At 41.0% G+C, this 25117-nt stretch overlaps 1 protein-coding gene across 1 annotated transcript in view; it reads left to right on the top strand.

The window, feature by feature from the left end:
• Positions 1 to 25117, top strand: part of TEX11 (testis expressed 11) — a 292291-nt gene that overhangs the window by 66764 nt on the left and 200410 nt on the right. The window lies entirely within an intron of this gene.

Below are 25117 nucleotides of genomic sequence, written 5' to 3'. Positions count from 1 at the left end.
ACTATTATAAATGGGATTGTTTTCTTAATTTTTGTATATAGTTCATTGCTTGCATATAAAAACTGATTTTTATGTTGATTTTGTTTTGTAACTTTATTGAATTTATTAGTTCTAACAGTTTTTTGGTAGCCTTTTAGGGTTTTCTAATACAAGATTATGTCATCTGCAAACAATTTTACTTCTTCCTTTCAAATTTGAATGCCTTTTTTCCCCCCTCATTTTGCCTAATTGCTCTGGCTAAGACTTCTAGTACAATGTTGAATAGAAGTGGTGAGAGTGGGCATCTTTGCTTTGCGTTTTTCCTATGTTAGAGGAAATGTTTTAACCTTTTTACCATCTAGTATGATGTTAGCTGAGGACTTGTTGCATGATTTTTATTATGTTGAGGTACATTCCTTCTATTCCTAATTGGTTGAAATTTTTTTTTTATCTTGAAAGGATGAATTTTGTAAAAAAATTTTTTCTCTGTCTATCAAAATGTCCATATGGTTTTTATCCTCTATTCTGTTAAACTGGTGTATCACATGTATTGATTTTTATATGCTGAACCACCCCCATCCTCGTATCTCAGGACTAAATCCTAGTTGATCATGGTATATGATGATTTTAATGTGCTGTGTAATTTGGTTTGCTAGTATTTTGTTAAGGAATTTTTCATCTGTGTTCATCAGGGATAATTTTTTTGTAGTGTCTTTGTCTGGCTTTGATATCAGGGTAATGCTGACCTCATAGAATGAGTGTGGATAGGTTCTTTCCTCTTCATTTTTAGAGAAGAGTTTGAGAAGGATTGGCATTAATTTTTTCTTAAATATTTGGTAGAATTCACCAGTGAAGTCATTTGGCCCTGTGTTTTCCTTGGTTGTGAGATTTTTGATTACTGATTCAATCTCCTTATCACTATTTTATGTTTCTGTGTTTGTTAACTTAAGGCCTCCAGCTATATCCACGTTGCTGCATAGGACATGATTTCATTCTTTTTTTATGGCTACATAGTATTTCATGGTGTATATGTACCATATTTTCTTTATGCATTCCACCACTGATGGGCACTGAGGTTGGTTCCATGTCTTTACTATTGTGAATAGTGCTGCAATGAACATACAGGTGCATGTGTCGTTTTGATACAACGATTTGTTTTCTTTTGGCTATATCCCCAGTAATGAAATTGTGGGATCAAATAGTAGTTCTGTTTTAAGTTCTTTGAGAAATCTCCAAACTGCTTTCCACAGTGGCTGAACTAATTTACATCCCCACCAACAGTGTAAAAGAATTCCCTTTTCTCTGCAGCCCAGCCAACACCTGTTATTCTTTGACTTTTTAATAAAAGCCACTTTGACTGGTGTGAGATGGTATCTCATTGTGGTTTTGATTTGCATTTCTCTGATGATTAGTGATGTTGAGCATTTTTTCACATGTTTGTTGACGACTTGTATGTCTTCTCTTGAGAATTGTCTATTCAAGTCTTTTTAACCCCCACTTTTTAATGGGGTTATATTTTGCTTGTTGAATTATTTAAATTCCTTAAAGATTCTGGGTATTAGACCTTTGTTGGATGCATAGCTTGCAAGTATTTTCTCCCATTCTGTAGGTTGTCTGTTTACTTACTTTGTTGATAGTTTCTTTCGCTGTGCAGCAGTTTGTCAATTTTTGGTTTCGTTGCAATTGCTTTTGCTGAGGACTTAGTCATAAATTATTTTCCAAGGCTGATGCCACGAGGTAGTCTTCTTTGGCTTAAATCTGCCTGGTGTTCTATAATCTGTTGCTTGAATATTGATACCTCTCTAGGTTTGGGAAGTTCTCTGTTATTATTCCTTTGAATAAACTATCTACCACTATACCTTTCTCTACCTCCTCTTATATTTGCCCTTTATGAGGCTATTTTCTAGATCTTGTAGGAGTGCTTCATTCTTTTTGCTTTTGTCTCCCCTGACTTGTATTTTCAATAGCCTGTCTTCAAGGTCACTACTTATTTCATCTACTTGTTCAGTTGTGCTATTAAGATACTCTGATATCAGTATATCAGTTGCATTTTTCTATTCCAGAATTTCTGCTTGATTCTTTGTAATTATTTCAATCACTTTGTTAGATATATCTGAGAGGAGTCTGAATTCCTTCTCTGTGTTATCTTGAATTTTTTTGAGTTTCCTCAAAACGGCTAATTTGAATTCTCTGCCTGAAAGGTCACATATCTCTGTCACTCTGGGATTGTTCCCTGGTGCCTTACTTAGTTCATTTGGTAAGAGCGTGTTTTCCTGGATGATCTTGAGGCTTGTGGATGTTTGTTGGTGTCTGGGCAGTGAAGAGTTAGGTATTTACTGTAGTCTTCGTAGTCTGGGCTTATTTGTACCCATCATTATTGGGAAAGCTTTTTAATATTCGAAGGCATTTGCATGTTGTGTGCTAAGTTTTTGGTCACAGCAGCCGTATCTGCCTTAGGAGGCACCTCAAGCCCAGTAACACTGTGACTCTTGCAGAGTTTTAGAGGTCTCATCTTGGTGGTGTTGGATGGGGCCCAGAAAAATTCTCTGGATTACCAAGCAGAGACTCTTTGTTCTCTTCCCTTGCTTTCTCTCTAGCAAATGGAGTCTGTCTTTCTGTATTGAGCTGTCTGGAGCTAGGGGAGGAGTGATACAAGCACCCCTGTGGCCACTACCCCTGGGACTGTGCTGTGTCTGACCTGAAGCCAGCGTAGCACTGGGTCTCACCCAAGGCCTGCTGTAATCTGCTACCTGGATACCACCTATGTTTACTTAATGAACGAGGGCTCTACAATAGCAGGTGAGGTGATGAAGCTTGCCAGGCTTGCGTCCTTCAATTCAGGGAAGCAAGTTCCCCCTGGCTCCTGGCAGGTGCAGAGATGTTGGCCAGGAACAAGGGCCTGGAGTCAGAATCCTTAGGAAGCTACCTGGTGCTCCTTTTTACTGTGGTTGAGCTGGTACCCAAGCCACAAAACAAAGTTTTTTCCTACTCTTCCCTCCTCTTTCCACAAGCAGAGGAATATCTTCCTATGGCCACCACTGTCACAGGCCCGTGGGGAGTACTGCCAGGCTCCACTGATGTTCACTGAAGGCCTAAGGGCTCTTCAGTCAGTTTACAGCGAATGGTGCTGGGTCTGGGACTCATCTTGCAAGGCAGTGCACTTCTCTCTGGTCCAGGATAGGTCCAGAAATGCCATCCTAGAGTCAAGGTCTGGAATTGGGGACCCAAGAGACTGCTTGGTGCTGTACCCTACTGTGGCTCACCTGGTACCTAAGCTGCAAGATAAAGTCCCCTTTCATCTCCCCTTTTCTTTTGTCAAGCAGAAGGAGACTCTCCACATAGCCACCATAGCTGGGAATGTGTTGGTTCACACCTGAAGCCAGCATGTTTCAGATTCTCACCAAAGCCCACCTATGGTATGCACTACCTATCACTGCTGATTATTCAAAATCTGTTGGCTTTCTAGCCAATGGGTGATGAATCCTTTCAGGATCTGGTCTTTCCTTTCAAAGCAGCAGATTCCCTTCTGGTCCTGGGTGTGTCTAAAAATGTCATCCAGTAGCTAGGGCCTGGAATGGGTGTCTCATGACTCTTCCTGGTGTCCTATCCTACCATTGCAAGACCAAGCCCTCTTTACTCTTCCCTTTCCTCTCCTCTAGCAGAAGGAAGGGGGTCTCTTGGAGCTGCAAGCTGTGCTGCCTGGGCTTGGGGGAGGGGCAGGGTAGGCACTCCCTTGGCCACCCAGACTGGTGTCTCACATGCCCCCTAAGTTTATTGGCTCCAAACCCACAAGGACTTGCCTTGTGGCCTAGACTGCCTTTCAGGTTTGCTCTTGCTTCTCTAGTTCTTTTAATTGTGATGTTAGGGTGTCAATTTTAGATCTCTCCTGCTTCCTCTTGTGGGCATTTAGTGCTATAAATTTCCCTCTACACACTGCTTTAAATGTGTCCCAGAGATTCTGGTACATTGTGTCTTTGTTCTCATTGGTTTCAAAGAACATCTTTATTTCTGCCTTCATTTTGTTATGTACCCAGTAGTCATTCAGGAGCAGGTTGTTCAGTTTTCATGTAGTTGTGTGTTTTGAGTGAGTTTCTTAATCCTGAGTTCTAATTTGGTTGCACTGTGTTCTGAGAGACTGTTGTGATTTCTTTTCTTTTGCTTTTGCTGAGGAGTGTTTTACTTCCAATTATGTGGTCAATTTTAGAATAAGTGTGATGTGGTGCTGAGAAGAATGTATATTCTGTTGATTTGGGGTGGAGAGCTCTGTAGACGTCTATTAGGTCCGATTGGTCCAGAGCTGAGTTCAAGTCCTAGATATCCTTGTTAACCTTCTGTGTCATTGATCTGTCTAATATTGACGGTGGGGTGTTAAAGTCTCCCATTATTATTGTGTGGGAGTCTAAGTCTCTTTGTAGGTCTCTAAGGACCTGCTTTATGAATCTGGGTGCTCCTGTATTGGTTGCATATATATTTAGGATAATTAGCTCTTCTTGTTGAATTGATCCCCTTACCATTATGTAATGGCCTTGTCTCTTTTGATCTTTATTGGTTTAAAGTGTGTTTTATCAGAGACTAGGATTGCAAACACTGCTTTTTTTGCTTTCCATTTGCTTGGTAGATCTTCCTCTATTTTTAAATTTTGAGCCTACGTGTGTCTCTGCACGTAAGATGGGTCTCCTGAATACAGCACACTGATGGGTCTTGACTCTTTATCCAATTTGCCAGTCTGTGTCTTTTAATTGGGGCATTTAGCCCATTTACATTTAAGGTTAATATTGTTATGTGTGAATTTGATCTTGTCATTATGATGTTAGCTGGTTATTTTGCCCGTTAATTGATGTAGTTTCTTCCTAGCATTGATGGTCTTTACAATTTGGCAGGTTTTTGCAGTGGCTGGTACCAGTCGTTCCTTTCCACGTTTAGTGCTTCCTTTAGGAGCTCTTGTAAGGCAGGCCTGGTGGTGACAAAATGTCTCAGCATTTGCTTGTCTGTAAAGGATTTTATTTCTCCTTCACTTATGAAGCTTAGTTTGGCTGGATATGAAATTCTGGGTTGAAAATTCTTTTCTTAAGAATGTTGAATATTGGCTGCCACTCTCTTCTGGCTTATAGGGTTTCTGCTGAGAGATCCACTGTTAGTCTGATGGGCTTCCCTTTGTGGGGGAGCCAGGCATGAGAGGGAATTTCCTGGTCTGCCAGTTGTGAAGACTGTGGGAAAGGCACAGTATTTGGGCAGCAGTGTACCGTTCCTCCAGGTACAGACTGTCATAGCTTCCCTTGGCTAGGAAAGGGAATTCCTCACACCCCTTGTGCTTCCCTGGTGAGGCAATGCCCCGTCCTGCTTTGGTTCTCCCTCTGTGGGCTGCACCCACTATCCAACCAGTCCCAGTGAGATGAGCCAGGTACCTCAGTTGGAAGTGCAGAAATCACCCATCTTCTGCATCAGTCAACCTGGGAGCTGCAGAGCAGAGCTCTTCCTATTCGGCCATCTTGGAATGGAAAACCCGGTATTCATTATTTTATAAATGTTTTTCTTGTCTTGTCTTTTGTGTGTGTGTGTGTGTGTGTGTGTGTGATGGAGTCTTGCTCTGTCTCCCAGGCTGGAGTGCAGTGGAATGATCTCGGCTCACTGCAACCTTTGCCTCCCAGGTTCAAGTGATGCTCCTGCCTCAGCCTCCCAAGTAGCTGGGATTATAGGCATGTGTCACCATGCCTGGCTAGTTTTTGTATTTTTAGTAGAGACAGGCTTTTGCCATGTTGGCCAGGCTGGTTGCTGGTCTCAAATTCCTGACCTCAGGTGATCTGCCTGCCTTGGCCTTTCAAAGTGCTGGGATTACAGGCATGAGTCACCGTGCCTGACCAAATATTTTTAATACGTGTCTTATAATTAGTTTTTAAAAAATGTTTTAGAAATTCAGCAGTGAAACCATCAGGTCCTCGGCTTTTCTTTGAATGAGACATTTTATTACTGGATTTAATTTTTAATCATTATTTGTTCAGATTTTCTGTTTCTTCGTGAGTCAATCTTGATATGTTTATATATCTAGGAATTTATCCATTTCTTCTAGGTTATCTAGTTTGTTGATGTATAATTGTTCATAGCAGTCTCTTACAATTCTTTATTCTTGATATCAGTTGTAATGTCTCCTCTCTCATTTCTGATTTTATTTGATTACTCTCTATTTCTTAGTTTAGCTAAATGCTTGTCAATTTTATCCTTTTAGAAAACCAACTTTTAGTTTCATTGATCTTTTGTAATTTTTTGGCCTCTATTTTATTCATTTCTGCTCTGATCTTTATTTTTTTTCTATCTGTTAACTTTGGGCTTTGTTCTTATTCTAGTTCCTTGAGGAGCAACGTTGCTTATTTGAGATATGTCTTTTTTGATGTAGGCATTTATTGCTGTAAACTTTTTTTTTTTTTTTGGTTTGAGACGGGGTCTTTCTCTGTTGCCCAGGCTGGAGTGCAATGGCATGATCTTGGCTCACTGCAGCCTTTGCCTATTGGGTTCAAGCAATTCTCCTCCCTCAGCCTCCTGAGTAGCTGGGATTACAGGTCCCCACCACCACTCCTGGCTAATTTTTGTATTTTTAGTAGGGATGGAGTTTCACCATCTTGGCCAGGTTGGTCTTGAACTCCTGACCTTGTGATCCACCCACCTCGACCTCCCAAAGTGCTGGGATTACAGGCATGAGCCACTATGCCCAGCTTCCTATTAGTTTTGGTATGGATTGTTTTTATTTTCATTTGTCTCAAGATACTTAAAAATATTTTTTTAATTTTTAAAATTTGTACATATATATACATATACACACACACACACACACACACACACACACGTATATATATTTGTAGTGACAGGTTCTTGCCATGTTTCCTAGCCTGATCTCAAGAAAGCCTCCTGCCTGGGCCTCCCAAAATGATGAGATTGCAGGCATGAACCGCCTCTAGATGCTTTTAAATTTCCCTTTTAATTTATTCATTGACCTATTGATTGTTCATGAGCATGATGTTTAATTTCCATGTATTTATGATTTTTCCAAAATTATTCCTGTTATTGATTGCTAGTTTCATACCATTTTGGTCAGAAAAGATACTTGATATGATTTTAGTTTTTAAAAAATTTGCTAAGGCTTGTTTTATGCCCTATCATATGCTCTATCCTGGAGAATGTTGTGTGTGTGCTTGAGAAGAATGTGCATTCTACTCCCGTTGGATGGAATGCTATATATATTTCTGTTGGGTTCATTTGGCCTATAGTGTGGTTTAATTGCATTTCTTCATTATTGTCCTAGACCATTTAGGCCAACCAGTTATATATATTGTAACAAAATACTATAAACTATGTAGCATGTAAACAACAGATATTTATTGTTTACAGTTCTGGAGAATGGAAAGTTGAAGATATAGGTACTGTCAGATTTGGTGTCTGATGAGGGCCCATGTCCTAGACAAGTGTCTTTTCACAGTAATCCCAAATGGCCAAAAAGTATAGGGGTTTCTCTTGAGCCTCTTCTATGAAGGCACTAATTCCATTCGTGAGGGCTCCACACCCATGACTTAATTAGCTCTCAAAAGCCCCACCTTCTGGCCAGGTGTGGTGGTGCACACCTGTAATCCCAGTACTTTTGGGAGGCTGAGGCTGGAGGGTTGCTTGAGCCCAGGAGTTTGAGACCAGCCTAGGCATCGTAGCAAGACCCTGTCTCTACCAGAAAAAAAAAAAAAAAACAGCAACAACAAAAAACATAGCCTGGTCTGGTAGCCTGCATCTGTAGTTCCAGCTCCTTGGGAGGCTGAGATGGGAGGATTGCTTGCATCTGGGAGGTTGAGGCTGCAGTGAACTATGATAGTGCCAGTGTACTCCAGCTTGGGTAACAGAGTGAGGCCCTGTTTTTGTTTGTTTGTTTGTTTGTTTTTTAAAGCCCCACTTTCTAATACTATCATCTTTGTGGTTAGGATTTCAACATAGGAATTGTGGGGGAACACAAATATTCAGACCTTTAGTACTTACTGATTTTCTTTTTCATAGATCTATTCTGTTTTCAAAGTGGGGTACTGAAGTCTCCTACTATTGTTGTATTGCTGTTTATTTCTCACTTCAGTCATGTTACTATTTGGTTTATATTTTAGGTGATGTTAAGTAGTTATATATTTACAACTGTTATATCCTCTTGATGAATTGACTCCTTTATCATTATATAATGCCCTTCTTTGTCTCTGGTGACAGTTTTTGACATAAAGTCTATTTTTTTCTGATATAAGTATACCCAATCCTGCTCTCTTTGGTTACTATTTTTCCATTCCTTCACTTTCAGCCTATGTGTGTCCTTAAAGCTAAAGTGAGTATCTTGTAGAAAGGAAATAGATTTGTTGTTTTATCCATTCAGCCAGTTTGTGTCTTTTGGTTGGAGAAATTAATCCATTACAGTTAAATTAATTATTGATAAGTAAGGATTTAACTATTGTTGTTTTATTAGTTGTTTCCTGAATGTTTTATAGTTTTCTTTGCTCTTCCCTTCTTGCTGTCTTCTTTGTGACTTGATTTTTTTTTATAGTGGTATGGTTTGATTCCTTCTTCTTTATTTTTTGTGTATCAGCTATAATATTTTGCCTGTGGTTGCCATGACAGTTATGTAAGACATCTTATACTAGTTTATTTATTTTTATTTATTATTGTTGTTATTTTTTGAGATGGAGTTTCGCTCTTGTTGCCAAGGCTGGAGTGCAATGGCGCGATCTCAGCTTACCGCAACATCCACCTCCCGGGTTCAAGCGATTCTTCTGCCTCAGCCTCCTGAGTAGCTGGGTGGGCTTGCACCACCATGCCCAGCTAATTTTGTATATTTATTAGAGACGGGGACTTCTCCATGTTGGTCAGGCTGGTCTCGAACTCCTGACCTCAGGTGGTCTGCCCGCCTCGGCCTCCCAAAGTGCTGGGATTACAGGCATGAGCCACTGTGCCTGGCCACCAGTTTATTTTAAGCTGATAAAAACTTAATTCTGATCACATAAAAGTTCCGCATTTTATTCCTTCTCCGCTACATTTTGTTTTTTGATGTCACAGTTTACATCATACTATATTTTGTATTAATGAACAAGTTAATGTAACTGTAGTTATTTTAAATACTTTTTTCTTTGAATTTTAAACAAATTGAACATAAGCTGGGCATGGTGGCTCCTGGCTGTAATCCCAGCACTTTGGGAGACTGAGGTAGGTAGAATGCCTCAGCCCAGGAGTTCAAGACCAGCCTGGGCAACATGGCAAAACCTCCTTTCTACAAAATAAATAAATAAATAGATAAATAAATAAATAAAAGAATATAACATTTTACATGTGTATGAGGTCCATGTATGTGTTTGTTACATACATAGAATGTGTAATGCTAAAGTCAGGATATTTGGGGTATCCATCACCTTGAGTATTTATCATTTCTGTATGTGGGAAACATTTCAAGTCTTCTAGCTATCTGAGATTGTTGCCCAACTCTGCTATTGAACATTAGAACTTATTCCTTCCAACTATATATTTGTAACCATTAACCAGCCTCCCCTTATCTCTCCTCTCCCACCCACACACCTTTCCCAGATTCTGGTATTATCATTCTATTTTCTACCTCCATGAGATCAACATTTTTAGCTCCCGCATATGAGTGAGAACATATGATATTTGTCTTTCTACGCCTGGCTTCACTTAACATAATGACCTCCAGTTCCATCCATGTTATTGCAAATGACTGTATCTCATTCTTCTTCTTCTTTTTTTTTTTTTTTTTTTTCCAAGACAAGGTCTCACTCTGGTTGCTCAGGCTGGAGTACAGTGATGTAATCTTGGCTCACTGCAGCCTCGACTTCCCGGGCTCAGGTAATTCTCCCATCTCAGCCTCCCGAGTAGCTGGGACCACAGGCGTGCACCACCATGCCTGGCTAAATTTTTCTATTTTTAGTAGAGACAGCGTTTCACCATGTTGCCCAGGTTGGTCTCGAACTCCTGGACACAAACAATCCACCCACCTCAGCCTCCCAAAGTGCTAGGATTACAGGCATGGATCTTATTCTTTTTATGGCTGAAAAATACGAAAAGGATATTGCTGCATATCGAGCTAAAGGAAAGCCTGATGCAGCAAATAGGGAGTTGTCAAGGCTGAAAAAAGCAAGAAAAAGAAGGAAGAGGAGGAAGATGAGGAAGATGAAGAGGATGAGGAGGAGGAGGAAGATGAAGAAGATGAAGATGAAGAAGATGATGATGATGATGAATAAGTTGGTTCTAGCGCAGTTTTTTTTCTTGTCTATAAAGCATTTAACCCCCCTGTGCACAACTCACTCCTTTTAAAGAAAAAAATTGAAATGTAAGGCTGTGTAAGATTTGTTTTTAAACTGTACAGTGTCTTTTTTTGTATAGTTAACACACTACCAAATGTGTCTTTAGATAGCCCTGTCCTGGTAGTATTTTAAATAGCCACTAACCTTGCCTGGTACATTATGGGGGTTGTAAATTGACATGGAAATTTAAAGCAGGTTCTTGTTGGTGCACAGCACAAATTAGTTATATATGGGGATGGTAGTTTTTTCATCTTCAGTTGTCTCTGATGCAGCTTATATGAAATAATTGTTGTTCTGTTAACTGAATATCACTCTGTAATTGCCAAAAAAAAAAAAAGTTGCAGCTGTTTTGTTGACATTCTGAATGCTTCTAAGTAAACACAATTTTTTTTAATTAAAAAAAAAAATGCATTTGGAAGATTTAAGGAGTTTTTTTTTAAAATTTGTTTTCAAAATAGATTGCAGTTAAAAAAGATTAATAGACTGAAGTAAAGCCAAAGAGTATACACAGGAAAATTTGTAATTGGTGATCTCCTGTTATATTAGAGACAATGAGATAAATTGGTAAAATAACAGAAGACATTTGAATTGGATAGCATCCAAGAGAGCTGGATAAAACCCTGAAGATGTTCTGTAAAAAATAATATAACATTTGCCATAATAAATGAGATTTAATGACATTACTTCTTTGACTTACAGATCAGAGACTAGGTCCTTATGCTTATAAATTCTTGAAGAAGAGAGTTCTTTGTAGGTTAAACAAAGATGAGAGTATTTCTCAATGCAGAGAAAGGGAGCTCTGTGCTGCTTTTCTCCCAATAGGGATACAAACAGATCATAGTTTTTTCATCATCCTTCTTTTATGGTTACAGTTTATATTATCTTTTTTTTAAAAAAAAGACCATAAATTTATTGTTGCTAGATTTGGGGGATGTTAATAAACGATTGTGTAGGCAGTATGTTAGGGAGGAGTAAATTTTTGAGATCCTTTTCCAGCACCATTTAAAATTCTCTAAATACTAATCTGAAACCTGTCTCTGTTGGTAAGTAATGTAGGTTGCTTTCTGTTGGTCAGGAATAGTTTTTTTTCTTGATGGAGTATCTCTGAGTTCGGAGGGAACTCTGTCTCTTTTCTGCCTGTATAAAACTTATTGTATACCTCTTTGAATTAAAAGAAAAACCCAGCAAAAAATATACTGTTGCTTTCTAAATTCATAGTGCTTAGGTTTAGTAAACCTAGATTATGTAATTTCTATACTGCATTTAAAAGAACTATTATATTTACCCTAAGGATAGTATTTAAATAGGGGATATGTTTATCTATTATGGTTTTGCCTTTACTATATTTAGGTAGGAATATATATCACCAGAGATCTTATATTGAGAAATAAAGGAAATAAAGAAATTATAAGTGTATTTACATGTACAAATATTGATGTTCCATCACACAAGACCAAAGGACATTTGTACCAGTTTTAATGTACTTAATGTTCATTCCTTTATTTTCCCTTCTCTTGTCAGCCTGGGGCCCTGAGAATCTGACATTATTAGGCAATGTGATCTAAGGGAAGGTCTCAGAGCTAGCAGAAAATTTGTTAAAGATAAACTGTGACCTTGAATCACTCAGTTAACTACTATGTACCACAATATCCTCACCTGAAAAATAGGTGCAATATTATGCGTGTCACAGGCGTGGAATGAGGATAACAGAAGAAATATAGTAGTTATTTGAAAAGCTAAGGGTGACAGCTTTACATATACGGTGATAAAATTATTAACTAAAAATCAGCATATACAAGGTTTATTTTTAATGGAAATCAAGGTATTAGCACCATCTAGTGGAAATATAATGAATTGTATAATGGCAATTTCAATACAGAAAATAATTTAATATAGATAACTCTTTAGAGCTGGAAGAAATCTTACAGATCACCTAATTAGAAATTTAGAGATTATGTTCTGTGGTGTCCTTAGATTCTACCAGAAGAGCCTCAGGACCTCCTTTAAGAGAAAAAAGAGTCTTTTCCACAATTCTCTAAGATTCTCATGTTGCTTCAAATAGAGAAGTTAGGCTTTAATCAGTTTTTTATATAATATGTCCTTGTAAGATTTTGTTTGAAAAAATGATTCTCCTTCTTAGAAAAAGTTTGAAAATGTCTTGTTTAGATTAACTCATCTTTGTACAGATAAGGACATATAAATTTAGAGAGCTTGAGACTTGTTTGAGGGTACATAGTTGGAACAATAGATCTCTAGTCTTTTAGGAATAGTTTTTCTCTAAAGGTCAGTAGTGATGTCCTTTCTTTTATTCCTGATTGTAGTAATTTGAGCCTTCTCTCTTCTTTTCTTGGTCAATGTTGCTAAAGGTGCCCATTTTTTGATATATTGAAAGCATAAACTTTTGGGTTTGTTGATTTTACTCTATTATTTTTTAGTGATCGATTTCATTTATTTCCACTGTAATCTTTATAATTTTCCCCCTCTGTGCTTGATTTATGCTTAGTTTGCTCTTCCTTTTCCCTTTTCCTAAGGTGAAAGGTTAGCGTATTGATTTGAGATCTTTTAAAAATTATTGATGTTTATAGCTATAAATTTTCCTTTGACTATTGCCTTAGATGTACCTCCTAAATTTTGGTGTGTGCGTTTTCCTTTTTATTCATCTCAAGATATTTTCTAATTCCCTTTGTAATTTTTTCTTTGACCCATTTGGTTATGTAGATGTGTGTTGTTAAATTTTCACATTTGGTAATTTCTTCATTTCTTTTTTGTTCTTGATTTCTAATTTAATTCAATGTAGACAAGGAACTACTATGGCCTTTTACGGCCTAGGATGTGTTCTATTCTGAAGAATGTTCTATGTGTAATTAAGAATTTATAGTCTGCTATTATTGGGTGGAGTGTTGATATGGTTTGGCTCTGTGTCTCCACCCAACTCTCATCTCGAATTGTAATCCCCACATGTCAAGAGAGAGACCTGGTGGGCGGTGATTGGATCATGGGGCCGGTTTCCTCCATTATGTTCTCATGATAGTGAGTTCGTTCTCATGAGATCTGATGGTTTTATCAGGGGCTCTTCCCCCTTTGCCCTCTCTCTCTCGCCTGCTGCCATGTAACATGTGCCTGCTTCTATTTCTGCCATGAATTTAAGTTTCGCGAGGCCTCCCCAGTCATGTGGAACTGAGAGTCAGTTAAACCTCTTTTCTTTATAAATCACCCTGTCTCAGACAGTTCTTTATGGCAGTGTAAAAATGGACTAATTCGAGTACGCTACCAATGTCTATTAGGTCTAGCAGGTTTATAGTGTTCTTCGAGTCTTATATATACTTTTTGATGTTCTGCCTAGTTGTTCTATCTATTATTATTATTTTGGCCAGATATTTTATTTATTTTTAATTTTTGTGGGTACATATTAGGTATACGTATTTATGGGATACATGAGATGTTTCAATTCAGGCATGCAATGTGAAATAATCACATCATGGAAAATGGGCTATCTATGCCTTCAAGCATTTATCCTTTGTGTTACAAACAATCCAATTATACTATTTTAGTTATTTTAAAATGCTCGATTAAGTTCTTATTGACTATACTCACCCTGTTGTGCTATCAAATAGTAGGCTTTATTCCTTCTTTTTAATTATTTTTTATAACCATTAATCATCCTCACCTCCCTTCACCAAACCACCCCCCAAACCCTTTCCAGCCTCTGGTAACCATCCTTCTACTCTCTGTGTCCATGTGTTCAACTATTTCCATTTTTAGGTCCCACAGATAAGTGAGAACATGTGATGTTGGTCTTTCTGTGCCTGGCTTATTTCACTTAACATAATGATCTCCAGATTCATTTACGTTGTTGCAAATGACAGAATCTCATTCTTTTTTATGGCTAAATAAGACTCCACTGTATAAATGTACCACATTTCTTTATCCATTCATCTATCTATGGATACTTAGGTTGTTTCCAAATCTTGGCTATTGTGAGCAGTGCTGCAATAAACATAGGAGTGCAGATATCTCTTCAATATACTGATTTCCTTTCTAATTTTTATTATAATTTAAGTTCTAGGGTACATGTGCACAATGTGCAGGTTTGTTACATATGTATACATGTGCCATGTTGGTATGCTGCACCCATTAACTCGTCATTTACATTAGATATATCTCCTAATGCTATCCCTCCCCCAGCCCCCCACCCCACGACAGGCCCTGGTGTGTGAGGTTCCCCTTCCTGTGTCCAAGTGTTCTCATTGCTCAATTCCCACCTATGAGTGAGAACATGTGGTATTTGGTTTTCTGTCCTTGTGATAGTTTGCTGAGAATGATGGTTTTCAGCTGCATCCATGTCCTTACAAAGGACATGAACTCATCCTTTTTTATGGCTGCATAGTATTCCATGGTGTATATGTGCCACATTTTCTTAATCCAGTCTGTCATTGATGGACACTTGGGTTGGTTCCAAGTCTTTGCTATTGTGAATAGTGCCACAATAACATGTGCATGTGTATTTATAGCAGCAAGATTTATAATCCTTCAGGTATATACCCAGTAATGGGATGGCTGGGTCAAATGGTATTTCTAGTTCTAGATCCTTGAGGAATCGCCATACTGTTTTCCATAATGGTTGAACTAGTTTACAACCCCACCAACAGTGTAGAAGTGTTCCTATTTCTCCACATCCTCTCCAGCACCTGTTGTTTCCTGACTTTTTAATGATCACCATTCTAACTGGTGTGAGATGGTATCTCACTGTGGTTTTGATTTGCATTTCTCTGATGGCCAGTGATGATGAGCATTTCTTCACGTGTCTGTTGGCTGCATAAATGTCTTCGTTTGAGAAGTGTCTGTTCATATCCTTTGCCCACTTTTTGATGGGGTTGTTTGTTTTTTTCTTGTAAATTTGTTTGAGTTCTTTGTAGATTCTGGATATTAGCCCTTTGTCAGATGAGTAGATTGTAAAAATTTTCTCCCCTTCTGTAGGTTGCCTGTTTACTCTGATGGTAGTTTCTTTTGCTGTGCAGAAGCTCTTTAGTTCAATTGGATCCCATTTGTCAATTTTGGCTTTTGTTGCCATTGTTTTTGGTGTTTTAGACATGAAGCCCTTGCCCATGCCTATGTCCTGAATGGTATTGCCTAGGTTTTCTTCTAGGGTTTTTATGGTTTTAGGTGTAACATTTAAGTCTTTAATCCATCTTGAATTAATTTTTGTATAAGGTGTAAGGAAGGGATCCAATTTCAGCTTTCTACATATGGTTAGCCAGTTTTCCCAGCACCATTTATTAAATAGGGAATCCTTTCTCCATTTCTTGCTTTTGTCAGGTTTGTCAAAGATCAGATGGTTGTAGATGTGTGGTATTATTTCTGAGTCCTCTGTTCTGTTCCATTGGTCTGTATATCTGCTTTGGTACCAGTACCATGCTGTTTTGGTCACTGTAGCCTTGTGGTATAGTTTGAAGTCAGGTAGCTTCCAGCTTTGTTCTTTTGGCTTAAGATTGTCTTGGCAATGCGGGCTCTTTTTTTTGTTCCATATGAACTTTAAAGTAGTTTTTTCCAATTCTGTGAAGAAAGTTATTGGTAGCTTGATGGGGATGACAATGAATCTATAAATTACCTTGGGCAGTATGGCCATTTTCGTGATATTGATTATTCCTATCCATGAGCATGGAATGTTCTTCCATTTGTTTGTGTCCTCTTTTATTTCGTTGAGCAGTGATTTGTAATTCTCCTTGAAGAGGTCCTTCACATCCCTTGTAATTTGGATTCCCAGGTATTTTATTCTCTTTGAAGCAATTGTGAATGGGAGTTCACTCATGATTTGGCTCTCTGTTGGTCTGTTATTGGTGTATAAGTATGCTTGTGATTTTTGCACATTGATTTTGTATCCTGAGAATTTGCCAAAGTTGTATATCAGCTTAAGGAGATTTGGGGATGAGACGATGGGGTTTTCTTTTTTTTTTTTTTTTGAGATGGAGTCTCACTCTGTCACCCAGGCTGGAGTGCAGTGGCCGGATCTCGGCTCACTGCAAGCTCCACCTCCCAGGTTTACGCCATTCTCCTGCCTCAGCCTCCCGAGTAGCTGGAACTACAGGCACCCGCCACCTTGCTCGGCTAGTTTTTTGTATTTTTTAGTAGAGACGGGGTTTCACCGTGTTAGCCAGTATGGTCTCGATCTCCTGACCTCATGATCCACCCATCTCGGCCTCCCAAAGTGCTGGGATTACAGGCTTGAGCCACCGCGCCCGGCCGACGATGGGGTTTTCTAAATATACAATCATGTCATCTGCAAGCAGAGACAATTTGACTTCCTCTTTTCCTAATGGAATACCCTTTATTTCTTTCTCCTGCCTGATTGCCCTGGCTAGAACTTCCAACATTATGTTGAATAGGAGTGGTGAGAGAGGGCATCCCTATCTTGTCCCAGTTTTACAAGGGAATGCTTCCAGTTTTTCCCCATTCAGTATGATATTGGCTGTGGGTGTGTCATAAATAGCTCTTATTATTTTGAGATATGTCCCACCAATATGTAATTTATTGAGGGTTTTTAGCATGAAGCGCTGTTGAATTTTATCAAAGGCCTTTTCTGCATCTATTGAGATAATCATGTGGTTTTCATCTTTGGCTCTGTTCATATGCTGGCTTACGTTGATTGATTTGCTTATGTTGAACCAGCCTTGCATCCCAGGGATGAAGCCCACTTGATCATGGTGGACAAGCTTTTTAATGTGCTGCTGCATTCGGTTTGCCAGTATTTTATTGAGGATATTTGCATTGATGGTCATCAGGGATATTGGTATAAAGTACTCTTTTTTTGTTGTGTCTCTGCCAGGCATTGGTATCAGGATGATGCTGGCCTCATAAAATGAGTTATGGAGGATTCCCTCTTTTTCTCTTGATTGGAATAATTTCAGAAGGAATGGTACCAGCTCCTCCTTGTACCTCTGGTAGAATTTGGTTGTGAATCCGTCCGGTCCTGAACTTTTTTTGGTTGGTAGGCTATTATCACCTTATTTCAGAGCCTGTTATTGGTCTATTCATGGATTCAACTTCTTCCTGGTTTAGTCTTGGGATGGTGTATGTGTCTAGGAATTTATCCATTTCTTCTAGATTTTCTAGTTTATTTGCGTAGAGGTGTTTATAGTACTCTCTGATGGTAGTTTGTATTTCTGCGGGAATGGTGGTGATATCCCCTTAATCATTTTTTATTGCATCTATTTGATTCTTCTCTTTTCTTCTTTATTAGTCTTGCTAGTGGTCTATCAATTTTGTTGATCTTTTCAAAAAACTGGCTCCTGGATTCATTGATTTTTTTGAAGGGTTTTTTTTGTATCTCTAGCTCCTTCAGTTCTGCTCTGATCTTAGTTATTTCTTCCCTTCTGCTAGCGTTTGAATGTGTTTGCTCTTGCTTCTCTAGTTCTTTTAATTGTGATGTTAGGGTGTCAATTTTAGATCTTTCCTGGTTTCTCTTGTGGGCGTTTAGTGCTATAAATTTACCTCTACACACTGCTTTAAATGTGTCCCAGAGATTCTGGTATGTTGTGTCTTTGTTCTCATTGGTTTCAAAGAACATCTTTATTTCTGCCTTCATTTAGTTATGTACCCAGTAGTCATTCAGGAGCAGGTTGTTCAGTTTCCATGTAGTTGAGCAGTTTTGAGTGAGTTTCTTAGTCCTGAGTTCTATTTGATTGCACTGTGGTCTGAGAGACAGTTTGTTATAATTTCTGTTCTTTTACATTTGCTGAGGAGTGCTTTACTTCCAACTATGTGGTCAATTTTGGAATAAGTGTGACGTGGTGCTGAGAAGAATGTATATTCTGTTGATTTGGGGTGGAGAGTTCTGTAGATGTCTATTAGGTCTGCTTGGTGCAGAGCTGAGTTCAATTCCTGGATATCCTTTTCAACTTTCTGTCTTGTTGATCTGTCTAATGTTGACAGTGGGGTGTTAAAGTCTCCCATTATTATTGTGTGCGAGTCTAAGTCTCTTTGTAGGTCTCTAAGGACTTGCTTTATGAATCTGGGTGCTCCTGTATTGGTTACATATATATTTAGGATAGTTAGCTCTTGTTGAATTGATCCCTTTACCATTATGTAATGGCCTTCTTTGTCTCTTTTGATCTTTGTTGGTTTAAAGTCTGTTTTATCAGAGACTAGGTTTGCAATCCCTGCTCTTTTTAGCTTTCCATTTGCTTGGTAGATCTTCCTCCATCCCTTTATTTTGAGCCTATGTGTGTCTCTGCACATGAGATGGGTCTCCTGAATACAGCACACTGATGGGTCTTGACTCTTTATCCAATTTGCCAGTCTGTGTCTTTTAATTGGGGTATTTAGCCCATTTACATTTAAGGTTAATATTGTTATGTGTGAATTTGATCCCATCGTTATGACATTAGTTGGTTATTTTGCCCATTAATTGATGCAGTTTCTTCCTAGCATTGATGGTCTTTACAATTTGGCATGTTTTTGCAGTGACTGGTACCAGTTGTTCCTTTCCATGTTTAGTACTTCCTTCAGGAGCTCTTGTAAGGCAGGCCTGGTGGTGACAAAATGTCTCAGCATTTGCTTGTCTGTAAAGGATTTTATTTCTCCTTCACTTATGAAGCTTAGTTTGGCTGGATATGAAATTCTGGGTTGAAAATTCTTTTCTTAAGAATTTTGAATATTGGCCCCCATTCTCTTCTGGCTTGTAGAGTTTCTGCTGAGAGATCCACTGTTAGTCAGAGGGACTTCTCTTTGTGGGTAACCTGACCTTTCTCTCTGGCTGCCCTTAACATTTTTTCCTTCCTTTCAACTTTGGTGAATCTGATACTTATGTGTCTTGGAGTTGCTTTTCTCGAGGAGTATCTTTGTGGCATTCTCTGTATTCCCTGAATTTGAATGTTGGCCTGCTTTGCTAGGTTGGGGTAGTTCTCTTGGATAATATCCTGAAGAGTGTTTTCCAACTTGGTTCCATTCTCCCTGTCACTTTCAGGTACACCAATCAAACGTAGATTTAGTCTTTTCACATAGTCCCATATTTCTTGGAGGCTTTGTTCATTTCTTTTTACTCTTTTTTCTCTAAACTTCTCTTCTTGCTTCTTTTCATTCATTTGATCTTCTATCACTGATACGCTTTCTTCCAGTTGATCGAGTGGGCTACTGAAGCTTGTGCATTCGTCACATAGTTCTTGTGCCATGGTTTTCAGCTCCATCAGGTCATTTAAGGATTTCTCTACACTGGTTATTCTAGTTAGCCTTTCATCTAATCTTTTTTCAAGATTTTTAGCTTCTTTGCAATGGGCTCGAACTTCCTCCTTTAGCTCAGAGAAGTTTGATCATCTGAAGGCTTCTTCTCTCAACTTGTCAAGTCATTCTCCATCCAGCTTTGTTCTGTTGCTGGCGAGGGGCTGCATTGCTTTGGAGGGAGAGAGGCGCTCTGATTTTTAGCATGTTCAGCTTTTCTACTCTGATTTTTCCCCATCTTTGTGGTTTTATCTACCTTTGGTCTTTGACGATGGTGATGTACAGATGGGGTTTTGGCGTGGATGTCCTTTCTGTTTGTTAATTTTCCTTCTAACAGTCAGGACTCTCAGTTGCAGGTCTGCTGGAGTTTGCTGGAGGTCCACTCCAGACCTTGTTTGCCTGGGTATCAGCAGCAGAGGCTGCTGAACAGCGAATATTGCTGAACAGCAAATGCTGCCTGATCGCTCCTCTGGAAGCTTCGTCTCAGAGGGGCACCCGGCCGTGTGAGGTGTCAGTCTGCCCCTACTAGGAGTTACCTCCCTGTCAGGCTACTCGAGGAGGTAGTCTTGAGGAGGTAGTCTGTGTAAGGGTAAACTGAGGCTGGAGCTGACCTGGGAACAAAGATACAAGGCAAATGGCAGTGAGAATAGCTTTTATTAGGGCTTGTGGGCGAGGTTCCTCGGTCCAAAGGCGTGGGCTGAGGAAGTCATGCTGAGGGAGGAGGGTAGGGGCTTTTTATAGCCCGAGAGGTAGGGAAGCTGGTTGTGCTAACAGGGCCTGGGGGGTCTTGAAACTACTAGGGCAGGAGTTGAGTAAGGGTCATGAGGAAGGGGTCTTTGGAAACTGTCAACCGAAACTGCTGTTTACGAACTTGTGGAATGCAGGTGAGCTGCAGGTCATGGGGGAGTGTGGTTGCCCAGCCAGAACTCTGATGCATGTAAGTCTGCGGGTGTGTACAAGGGTGAAGGGAGTCTTTAACAAAATGCCTGCTATGCCGGGTAACACCGCCATGTTGGGTCTAGATTCCTGCTTAACATTCCGACCTCCTTCTAATAAGAAAATGGGGCGATGTGTTCATCTGGCTGCTTCCTGCTGGTATGGGTCGTCGTGGGGTTCTTCAGAGGTCGGAACTCGGGTATAGGGGTGGAGCAGCATCTGATTGAAAGTGACCTGGGAGACTTCTTTCATGCAGTCCCGCTACCTGGAGCATAACCCTGGGCTCAGCGAGAGTGAGAGGGGTCTCCGAGTCTGGGCCTCTTCAATCTTCATCAGAGTCGAGGAGCTGGAAGGTGCCTCCAATACCTGGAGTAGGGTCGTCATGTGGAGGCGCAGCGACCGTCCTTAGGTCGGGGCAGTCTGACTTCCGGTGGCCCATCTGCCGACAGTTCGGACAGGGGCGGGTTGGCTCCTTTGGGTTGGGGCACTGCTTGGTCCAGTGGCCGTCGTTGCCACACTTGAAGCAGGCACCAGGTGGCGCTCGAGTAGTACCTCCTTTCTGGGAGCTCCTGGAGCCGGCTGGTCTCAGGGCTGCTACCAAGGCCTGGGTTTGGAGTTGTACCTTCTGTTTTAGCCTGGCCTGTCGTTGGGCCTTAGCTGCTTCCTCCCTGGAGTTGTAGACCTTGAAGGCCAGTTTGACTAAATCCTGGATGGGAGTTTGAGGGCCGTCCTCTGCCTTTTTTAACTTTTTTTGGATATCAGGGGCCGACTGAGTAATGAAATATGAGGCCAAGACGGTTCCTCCTGCGGGGGAGGCAGGGTCAAGGCGAGTGTACTGAATAAGCGACTCTGTCAGTCGGTTAAGAAAAACAGCCAGATTTTCATCTGAAATCTGAAATCTTGGACTACCTCCTTTAACTTGTTAAAATTGACTGACTTATTGGAGGCTGCCTGCATGCCAGCAAGAAGGCACTGGACCATCATATCTTGGCGGCGGCGGCCTGCCTGACCAACCTGCTAGTCCTAGTTGGGCTCGGCTGAGGGCACCGCCTCAGTGCCAACTGGCATGGTGTGGTCAGTTAAATGAACCTGGTCAGCGTGCTGCCTGGCTGCCACTAGGATACACTCCCGTTCCTCAGGGGACAGGGTTGAGGTCATAACAACATGGGGATCATGCCAGGTGAGGTCATATGCCTGGCACAGGTATCTGAACTTTTTGAAATACTGTGTGGGGTTGGCCGAGAAAGAGCCTACGCGCTCTTCAATCTTAGACAGGTCTGCCAGCGAAAATAGCACATGGACCCGGACTACTCCTTTGGCGCCTGCCACCTCTCGCAAGGGACACAGGCGGTCGGTCCTGGACCGAGTATGGGCTGAGACAGGCGAGGAAGGGGAGGAGGTAAAGGTAGGGGAGATAGAATCTGTCGGGTTTGACGAGGGCACAAGAGGGGTGGAAGGGAGGGGAGGCACTGACGAGGACAGGGATAATGGCGGGTCAGGGTAAGGAGAAGGTTGGGTGGGAGACCGAAGGGGTGGCCGGGATAGGGTGTCAGGAGGCTCAGAAAAAGAGGAGGAATCATCCCTTTCCTTGCTTGAGGGAAGAGACTTTGCGAGTAGGACCTGAGCTAATGAGCATTGAGCACAGAGATCTGGGTGAGAACGCAAGTCCTAAAAGGCTTGAACATAGGGTATCTCGTACCATTTGCCTAGTCTCTTGCAGAAGTTGGTCAGATCTGTGAGGATGTTAAAGTCTAGAGTGCCTTCTGCAGGCTACTGAGACTGATTATCCAATTTATACTGCAGTCATGCTACTGTGCAGAAGAAAATGAGCTGCTTTTGTTTTAGGTCTTGGCTGAGACTTAAAGTCTGGAAATTAGCCAAGAGGCACCTCAGAGGGGATTTTCAGTTTGGTTTGGACTGGGTAGTTCCCATGGTCCTAAGGCAGGCAGTCTGGTGGCAATGGGAGCATCCTCTCACTGCCATGCAGAGTGCGGGGTATGGTGGCTTCCGGGGAGGTTGGACGTCTCCTAGTCCCCGATGCCGAGGTCACAGTTGACCGGAGAGAGCCCCTGATGCAGCTGCGCATTTCAGACAGGGACTCCCGGAGTGAGCCTTCAGGATGGGGGGAAAACTTACCCAGCAGTGATTGAATTGAGTCTTAAATTTGGTGAGACGGCTCCAGGCTTGAGGAGTGGATCCTGGCTCGAGGAGAGGAGAGCCTGCCCAACCTAGCAGGGGTCCGGGGAGGGGTCTCCTCCCGGGTTTTGGCACCAAATGTAAGGGTAAACTGAGGCTGGAGCTGACCCAGGAATAAAGACACAAGGCAAGTGGCAGTGAGAATAGCTTTTATTAGGGCTTGCGGGCAAGGTTCCTCAGTCCAAAGGCGTGGGCCGAGGAAGTTGCGCTGAGGGAGGAGGGTAGGGGCTTTTTATAGCCCGAGAGGTAGGGAAGCTGGTTGTGCTAACAGGGCCTGGGGGGTCTTGAAACTACTAGGGCAGGAGTTGAGTAAGGGTCATGAGGAAGGGGTCTTTGGAAACTGTCAACCGAAACTGCTATTTACGAACTTGTGGAGTGCAGGTGAGCTGCAGGTCATGGGGGAGTGTGGTTGCCCAGCCAGAACTCTGACGCATGTAAGTCTGCGGGTGTGTACAAGGGTGAAGGTAGTCTTTAACAAAATGCCTGCTACGCCGGGTAACGCCACCATGTTGGGTCTAGATTCCTGCCTAACAGTCTGTTCGTTCTCAGATCTCAAACTCCGTGCTTGGAGAACCACTACTCTCTTCAAAGCTGTCAGACAGGGAAATTTAAGTCTGCAGAGGTTTCTGCTGCCTTTTGTTTGGCTATGCCCTGCTCCCAGAGTTGGAGTCTACAGAGGCAGGCAGGCCTCCTTGAGTTGCAGTGGGCTCCACCCAGTTCGAGCTTCCTGGCTGCTTTGTTTACCTACTCAAGCCTCAGCAATGGTGGGCGCCCCTCCTCCAGCCTGTTGCTGCCTTGCAGTTCAATCTCAGACTACTGTGCTACCAATGAGCGAGGCTCCATGGGTGTGGGACCTTCCTAGCCAGGCGTGGGATATAATCTCCTGGTGTGCCATTTGCTAAGACTGTTGGAAAAGTGCAGTATTAGGGTGGGAGTGACCTGATTTTCCAGGTGCCGTCTGTCACAGCTTCCCTTGTCTAGGAAAGGGGATTCTCTGACCCCTTGCACTTCCCAGGTGAGGTGATGCCTCGCCCTGCTTGGGCTCATGCTCGGTGGGCTGCATCCACTGTCCTGCACCCACTGTCTGACAAGCGCCAGTGAGATGAACCTGGTACCTCAGTTGGAAATGCAGAAATCACCAGTCTTCTGCACATCTCACCCTGGGAGATGCAGACTGGAGCTGTTCCTATTTGGCCATCTTGGAACTGCACCCTGTGATTTTCTTTCTTTTGGGCATACAAACAGAAGTGGGATTGCTGGATCATATGGTAGCTCAATTTTTAGTTTTTTGAGGAACCTCCGAACTGTTCTCCATAGTGGTTGTACTAATTTACATTCCCACCAACATTGTGCAAGGATTCCCTTTTCTCCATCCCTTTTCTCCACACCTTCACTAGCATTTGTTATTGCCTGTCTTTTGGATATAAGTCATTTTAACTGAGTGGAGATGATCTCATTGTAGTTTTGATTTGCATTGTTCTGACGATCAAAGATGTTGAGCATCTTTCATGTGTCTGCCTGCCATTTGTATGTCTTCTGTGAGAAATGTCTGAATCTTTTGCCCATTTTTTTATTGGATCATCAGATTTTCCCCTATAGAGTTGTTTAAGCTTCTTATATATATTCTGATCATTAACCCCTTATTAGATGGGTAATTTGCAAACATTTTCTTCAGTTCTGTGGGTCATTTCTTCATTTTGTTGATTGTTTCCTTTGCTGTGCAGAAGCTTTTAAACTTGATGTGATCCCAGTTGTCCATTTTTGCTTTTGTGCCAGAGCTTGAGGGGTATTACTTAAGAAATCTTTGCCCAGACTGATGTTATAGAGATTTTCTCCAATGTTTTCTTGTAGTAGTTTGAGGCATTAGATTTAAGTCTTTAATCTATTTTTGTTTGATTTTTGTATATGATGAGAGATAGGGGTCTAGTTTCATCCTTCTGCATATTGGATTCCGCAGCACCATTTCTTCAAGACTCTTTCTTTTCTCCAGTGTATGTTCTTGACACTCGAAATGAGTTCACTGTTAGGTCTGTAGATTTGTTTCTGGGATTTCTATTCTGTTCCATTGGTCTATGTGTCTGTTTTTATGCCAGTACCATGCTATTTTGGTTACTATAGCTCTGTAGTATAATTTGAAGTCAGGTAGTGTGATTCCTCCAGATCTGTTCTTTTTGCTTAGGATAGCTTTGAATATTCTGGGTGTTTTGTGGTTCCATACAAATTTCAGGATTTTTTTTTTCTATTTCTGTGAAGAATGTCATTGGTATTTTGGTAGTGATTGCATCGAATCTGTAGATTACTTTGGATAGTATGGACATGTTAACAGTATTGGTTCTTCCAATTCATTAACATGTAATATCTTTCCACTTTTTGGTGTCTTCTTCAATTTCTTCCTTTTTTTTTCTTCTTTTTTTGAGATGGAGCTTGCTTGCCTGCCTGCCTGCCTGCCTGCCTTCCTTCCTTCCTTCCTTCCT

This window comes from Macaca fascicularis, chromosome X (assembly GCF_037993035.2).
Source record: "Macaca fascicularis isolate 582-1 chromosome X, T2T-MFA8v1.1".
Taxonomy (NCBI): Eukaryota; Metazoa; Chordata; class Mammalia; order Primates; family Cercopithecidae; genus Macaca; species Macaca fascicularis.
This window is presented reverse-complemented; position numbering and strand designations above follow the sequence as displayed.